Here is a 6,564-nt window from a genome sequence, read left to right as displayed (position 1 = left end):
ATAGCCCTGCCGCCAGGTCAAACCAGGGGACGACACGTGGCAAAGATATGCCTACGGCGAAGCCGTCGGCATAGATTTAATCTATGCCGATGGCTTTGCCGTAGGCATATCTTTGCCACGTGTCTTCTCCTGAGCCGCCAGCAGTTTTGACGACGCCGTCTGTTGCCTCAGACGGAAAACTACGCTGACGGCTAAACTATGCCGACGGCTGCACCACGGCCGTCGGCATACCCTCCTATGCCGACGGCTATACTATGCCGACGGTTTGACAGAAGTACGCTGACATGATCTACACTGACGGGGCTATGCCGACGGCAGCCGTAGGCATAGATCTATGCCGACGGCATAGGACCTATGCCGACGGCCCTTAGCCGTAGACATAGCCCACGAGTCCGGTAGTGATTATAATAAACCACCACTAAATAGTGGTCCCCTGCGCGGATTAGTAGGAGTGGTACATGTGGTTGAGCATCAAAGAACTTTGTCCTTTTAAGCCAGGCAGTGCCACTAAGGGTGCTTGGATACGTTTTAGTCTCATGATTAAAAATAGTGGGACTAAAATTTGCTAGCCTCACCCATGCTTGGATCCAAATAGTAAAGAGACTAAAATCAAGTTATTGAGCATTTATTATCCTCCAAACCCTTCAATCCAGAACTCGCATGTGTTAAAAGAGATGAATTAAATAAGGAGAGAGAGGGCTAATACATGTTTTAGTAGGTTTCCTATGACTAAAAAATTTTAGCCTCAAGACTAGTCCTAACCTCTCTTTAGTCAGGGGTGCTTGGAACTTTAGCCTCTAAAAAAGACTATTTTTAGTCAGACTAAAAATAGTCCCTTGAATCCAAGCACCCTCTAAGCAATAAAGGGGAGGGGTGGGGGGTAACTACGGCGGACTAAGATCCATCCTGAATCTTTTCTTTTATAAATTTGTAGTCGCTGCCATATACAAAGAAGCGGGGAGATAAGAACAAAGCTACCCAAACTACTCGAGAAACAGAGACACGCACATCAAGTCTCGAAAGCTCTGCTTAACCCCCTGACCCTGTCATAGAGGATTGGCCTTTTGGATTCATTTTCACATCTGTTTGACCAAGGAAAAATATCATTTGCAGACCTAGAGATAAAAACTTGACGGTCTTCATTCTAGTTCCTGAAAACTTCCGCGTTCCGGCACTTCTAGATATTCAACAAGAGAGCCATAATTACTGTGTTCCTTACTTTATTTGCCGGCTCGGAGATGGCTAAGTCATGATAGGAGATGCAGTCGTCCGGATTAATGTTGAGAGAGTCAATAATCGTCCACATAACCCTAGGAACTGAGCAGTGTATGAGAAGATGAGCTTTTGATTCGGCTTCTTTACAACACAGACAAGCTTCGGTGGAGGCGGTCGGTGAATATCATCTGCTTATGTGCCAGCAAAAGAAACATTTAACACCAGTTAGGCGCAAATTATTATTTTTTGAATAATAAAAACAGATCGTCTAACATTGAGGAAAAAGTAGCTTCATAAGCAACAGTAGTCGAGAGGGCTTTTTCATAAACCCTGCCAGTTCACATGTGTTTGATAGTAAAGACTATGATGTTGAGTGTGTTTGATCAACACGGCCCAACCAAGGTTCAGAAAGCCGCCAAAGACCCTAGCGCTGCTAATCCTTTGGAGGATATGGCAAGAAAGAAATGAGTGCTCTTTCAGAGTCAAGGTTGCTTCAGTGAGCGGCGTTATAGCAGTTGTTAGACGCGATTTTGGTCTCTGGTGCCAGGCGAGTGTAAAATTCATTGAGCCCCATTTTGGGGATGAAAGTGCGAGAATTTAGCCAAGACTTAGTAGTATCATGGCCAGCTTGTTAGGAGCTGGAAGGGTTGCCTAGTGGCGCCTCTTTTTTTTTCCTCCTTGATCCTTGGATCACAATACACCTTTGTACTCTTCCACATGCTCCTACTTTGATCAATATAAAGCCAGGCACCAGCTGGATCTTTCAAAACAAAGAAGAACTTGAGGCTGCAAACTACATGGTGTCCTATATGGTGTCCTACCATGTAGGGTGCTCGACACCATAGATATCTTCGACCGAGTTCTAAGCATATTGTTTCCCCTCATTTCTCGATGTCTCCTTTTCCAATGTGTATGGTCACTGCGGGTATAGCTAAGTGACCAATCTCTAATACGGTAGTGGTTGCACATCCAGTAGATTGAACTATTGTATACTGGCCCTTATATATCCCTTCAATTTTTGCTGCTAGCTAGCACAGCTAAATTATCACATGTGTGTGCAATATATAGCCGCACAACACACATGAGTATGGTCCAAAAGCTAGCTCCAATTAATGTATTTACTAGCTTCACATACAATCGGTAGGTTTCAATATATCTTGTGTTTTCTTTGAAGGATTCAATATATCTTGTTAATTGGACGAGAGTTGGCACCGTGAGTTGCATTAGAAGAATTTGGTCCCGCATCGTTCGAATTGAAATCTTCCCGACGATATTAGCTGGTTGTCGTTGACAGGGGCGCACACTATAACCCAGACAACAGTAGAGGCCTGAATCGATCAGGCCCTAACAACATAGTTTAAAAAACCGAATCGGACCGGGAAAACCCGAAACCGGCGCCCTTTTTAAGCTAAAAAGATCGATGTACAATTGGACCATAAAACCATGTATACCGGCCGCTTTTTGCATGAACTGGAGGTATAAAACTGGCGGTTGAACCTGTGCCACACACAAAAATAGAAAAAATAACCCGCATCAAAGGAAATTCAAACCCAGAATGCTAGATATATGTGCGTAAGTTGCACCTTTGGCCCAATAACCACCTTGGCTAGCCAACTTTCTTATCAAATTTAAATAAATGATTGTATTTTACATCTATTTAGTACGACACCACTACACAAAATGTATTATTTATGGTATGAAAACCAGACATTGAACCGATGAACCGATGGTCCGACCGATAAAAACCTGAACCGGAGGCTAGCCCGTTCGATCACCGGTTCGGTTTTTTTAACTAGGCCTGCCAATCTACACACGCGCCACTGTTTCCAAATAGCTTTGCAACCATGAATCACCCTCTTACCGAAAAAGGTTTTCGCTCCGCTTTATATATAAAGCACCAATCAACAAACACCCAGTACAAACATACGCCCCGCCACCGTAACACACACACACACACACACTCAGGACAGGATACATAGATGCTGAGCGCAGCAACACCACCCCTAGCACTACCACCACGCAGAGATGAAGCTACATATGACGAACCATACGCTCCAAGGCGGCGCCTTCAGGAAGGGAACGACACCGGAGCGCCGCCACGGCCCGATCCAAAGATCAGAGCTTCCCCCAGAACCGCATGACGGGCAATGAGAGCCGCGACGATGCCTTCAAGAAGGGAACGATCTTCGCCGCCACCGGTCCGTCCGAAGATAGAACAGGTTTTCACCTCGGCCACCACTCATCGTCACCGAACGCCACACCCCGGTCACCACGCCGCCTACACATCCATGATGACCGGGCAGCACCAAGGCACGGGCTCTGCCCACGTGCACCGCGCTACCACCACCAGGGCCGCCGCCCCAGCATTCAAGACCTCGACACCACCTCACCCGTCGCACCCCAAGACGAGTGGAAAGGTCCCACCTTTCGCACCCCTGGGCAACCCCCAGCGTCGAGACCCAAAGGTCAGAGAAAACTGGCATCCACCAACCCGTCCTGCTGCCCCGAGCGCGAGACGAACTCATTCCTGCAGCATCGAGAGGGGGACGAGGTCAGTCCTACTGCACCATGCGCGAGACGAGCTCCGTCCAGCCGCGTCGGGCGCGGAATGAGCTCGGTCCTGCAGCACCGGGACGCGAGACGGGCGGTGGACCGCAGCTGGGACCTGGGAGAGGACCAGCCCTTCGACGAAAGTAGCAACCGAACGCCGAGGAGAGGGATCGAAGGCCGAAGCAGACCACCTGCACGTCCATTGCAATGTCGGCATAGACCTGCCTAGTGGTGCTCGGGGCGCCAATGAAAGTCTATAGTTTCCAAACGGAGAGCAGTGACAGGCTGTCGAATCCTTTGCATGCTGGGTTGGAGAGTACATGCCGAGTGTGAGGCCACCAGTCGAACAACATGTACATGGTCGGTGTGTGTGTGTGGTGAGCAAGACCGCAACGCCTCAGCGTGGCCACCAAACTTCACGAGAGAAATGGTAGCCAACTGCAAGATGGCCAGCCATTTCCCTGGAGTTACTGCAGAGCACGCAGTTTCGAGCGATGGAAAGGTTGTGGCGCTGCCCGCAATCCGAGGCCCATGACTTCCAGATCAGCTTGGCGCGAAGAACACCTGGTAGGCAGGCCGTGGCAGCCAAATACGGGCCGTCGCGGTCGTCCTCATCCGGCAGGCAGACATCTCGTAAGCGATCGAGCAGAGCGATGCTTTCAGAGATGACCGGGACTATAAGCACACCAGCCACGTCGCGCACCCAGACATGCCCAGCTTGACGTACCGTCGTAACATCACGCCTCGCCGGATTTGTGGCTGCCAACATCCTTCCTTGGGGCAAACGAGGCGAGGTCCAAGCCGTTCAACCAGCGATCGCTCCGGAATTTACAGTTGTCGCCATTGCCAACCAGCACCACCGTGGAAGCACGGGGGAGTGCCTCGGTGTCGTCCTCGCGTGGGTCATGAGGCCAGCCCAGCAGTTGTTGGGGTTTCCACGCTGCTACGCCCAGCGCATACGCATGTTAAAGGAGGCGGCCAGTCTCATCATCGTTGAGCTTGATTCTTTTGTTGAAGATGTAAGAACGAAATGGGTCATCCTGACCGACTCGTCGACATAGAGAAACTGCATCGTGGAAACTGGTCCTGTCAAGCAAAAACATATCATCTCTCCGCCGGTTAGACCATTCTGCATAATGAACTGGACCCATCATTTGCCTCCCATGCAAGTCCTTTTCGGTCCTTTCTGCAGCTCAATGCTGTAAGTGACCCTAAGACACACTTCAGCCTAGTGTTGCATGGGACAATCTATGCAACAAATGCAAAAGAAATATACACTAGGTAAATTGTAAAAGCACTAAAATAAACACAAACGGTTACAAGTTTATGGAAAAGAATGTATATAGTTTGTTACCACTCAACTTGCAACCACGTGCCAAGTTTATGGAGCCGTCAACTGCAATTAGTCGTGCCACACGGCACATCTTTGCCAGGTGCCGTGGCGGGAATCTCGACATACGCTTCATAAGCCGAGTTGTTTCATGTTTGCCGAGTACATCCAGACGGGGGTTCGCATACACCAAGTCAACTGAATGATGCACCTGCGCCTGGCTTGTTCTTGGTTCATCGACCGGACCTGTGAATGCGATGGCCCCAAATTCATTACCGCCGGAGCCGGACGGGACGGCTACTAGTGATGGTGGGCCTACGCCCTACGTCTTAATCATGCACGCCGGGGCGTACGTTCTCATCTTTGTCCATATGCGTGCATGCACATAAGTGTAGATAGTACATCACTCAGCCAGCAAACCAGCTCGCACGTCCCTTAATTTCACTGCATGCTTCACTCGCTCAGTGATTAATTGAGTAGCTCAGTGATCAATCAACCCCTAAGCGCTAAGCGCCACACGATTAGATGCGTGGCACTCCAGCCCTGATGTTTTTCGATGGCAATTTCACACATGAGGGTGCATGGCAAACTCCAGTGACACACGTAGGGGCGGAGCTACGTTGGGGCAAAACTAGGCCGTGGCCCGCCCAACGCAGCATCAAACAGTGAAGATTGAGGGTCCCATAAAAGAAAGAATTGTGATGTCAGCTTTAACCTCACATGTTTGGCCCGCCCATGAAATTTCATGTAACTCCGCCACTCCTGGGCAAGGCAAGTTTCTGTCAAAAAAAAGAACGAAGTTTAGTTATTTTTACAATTTATTAGTTTTTCTCTGAGGGCCTTTTTATAAGAAAACAACTATTTTGGGGGGCTTTCCGCAAAACAAAGCCAGGCCACACGCCTTGTCCCTGACACCCTGGTGTGGCTCGTCCACGTCATGAATGTATAAAAACGAGATTTGAACCATATATACACGTCCATGTCAAGTTATGAAACCGGTTTAATGTATGTTGCAAGTTCAGGCATCAAAATGCACATTCCTGGCAAGTTCAGACGTCAGTGATGTATTTACCTCTTTCTTTTTCTTCATCTTTTGATTTTCTTCGTATCTTCCCGGTTATCTTTAGTTCTTTTGTTTTTATTTATCTGTTTTGGATTCGATGAAGATGGGGGAGCATGTACGTGCATACTAGATTGATGCATTTGATGGCGTTTCTGATCATAGCACTGACCATTGGCGGTTGCACTTTGACAATGCTATGATTTTATCGTAGCACCATCCAAGTGCAATCGCCACTTATCAGTGAGCGACAGTTGCAAATGACCAACGCAACGACCAATGGTTATTGTAATTTTGCTTACTCTCATCCACTAAACTGATAGGACGGTGGTCACGAGCTTTGCTACATCTACGTAAAGATTTCTACGTAACCTACGTAAAAGGTGACCTAGCCTGATTTGGTTGGAGA

Source organism: Triticum dicoccoides, chromosome 3B, assembly GCF_002162155.2.
Source record: "Triticum dicoccoides isolate Atlit2015 ecotype Zavitan chromosome 3B, WEW_v2.0, whole genome shotgun sequence".
Lineage (NCBI taxonomy): Eukaryota > Viridiplantae > Streptophyta > Magnoliopsida > Poales > Poaceae > Triticum > Triticum dicoccoides.
This window is presented reverse-complemented; position numbering follows the sequence as displayed.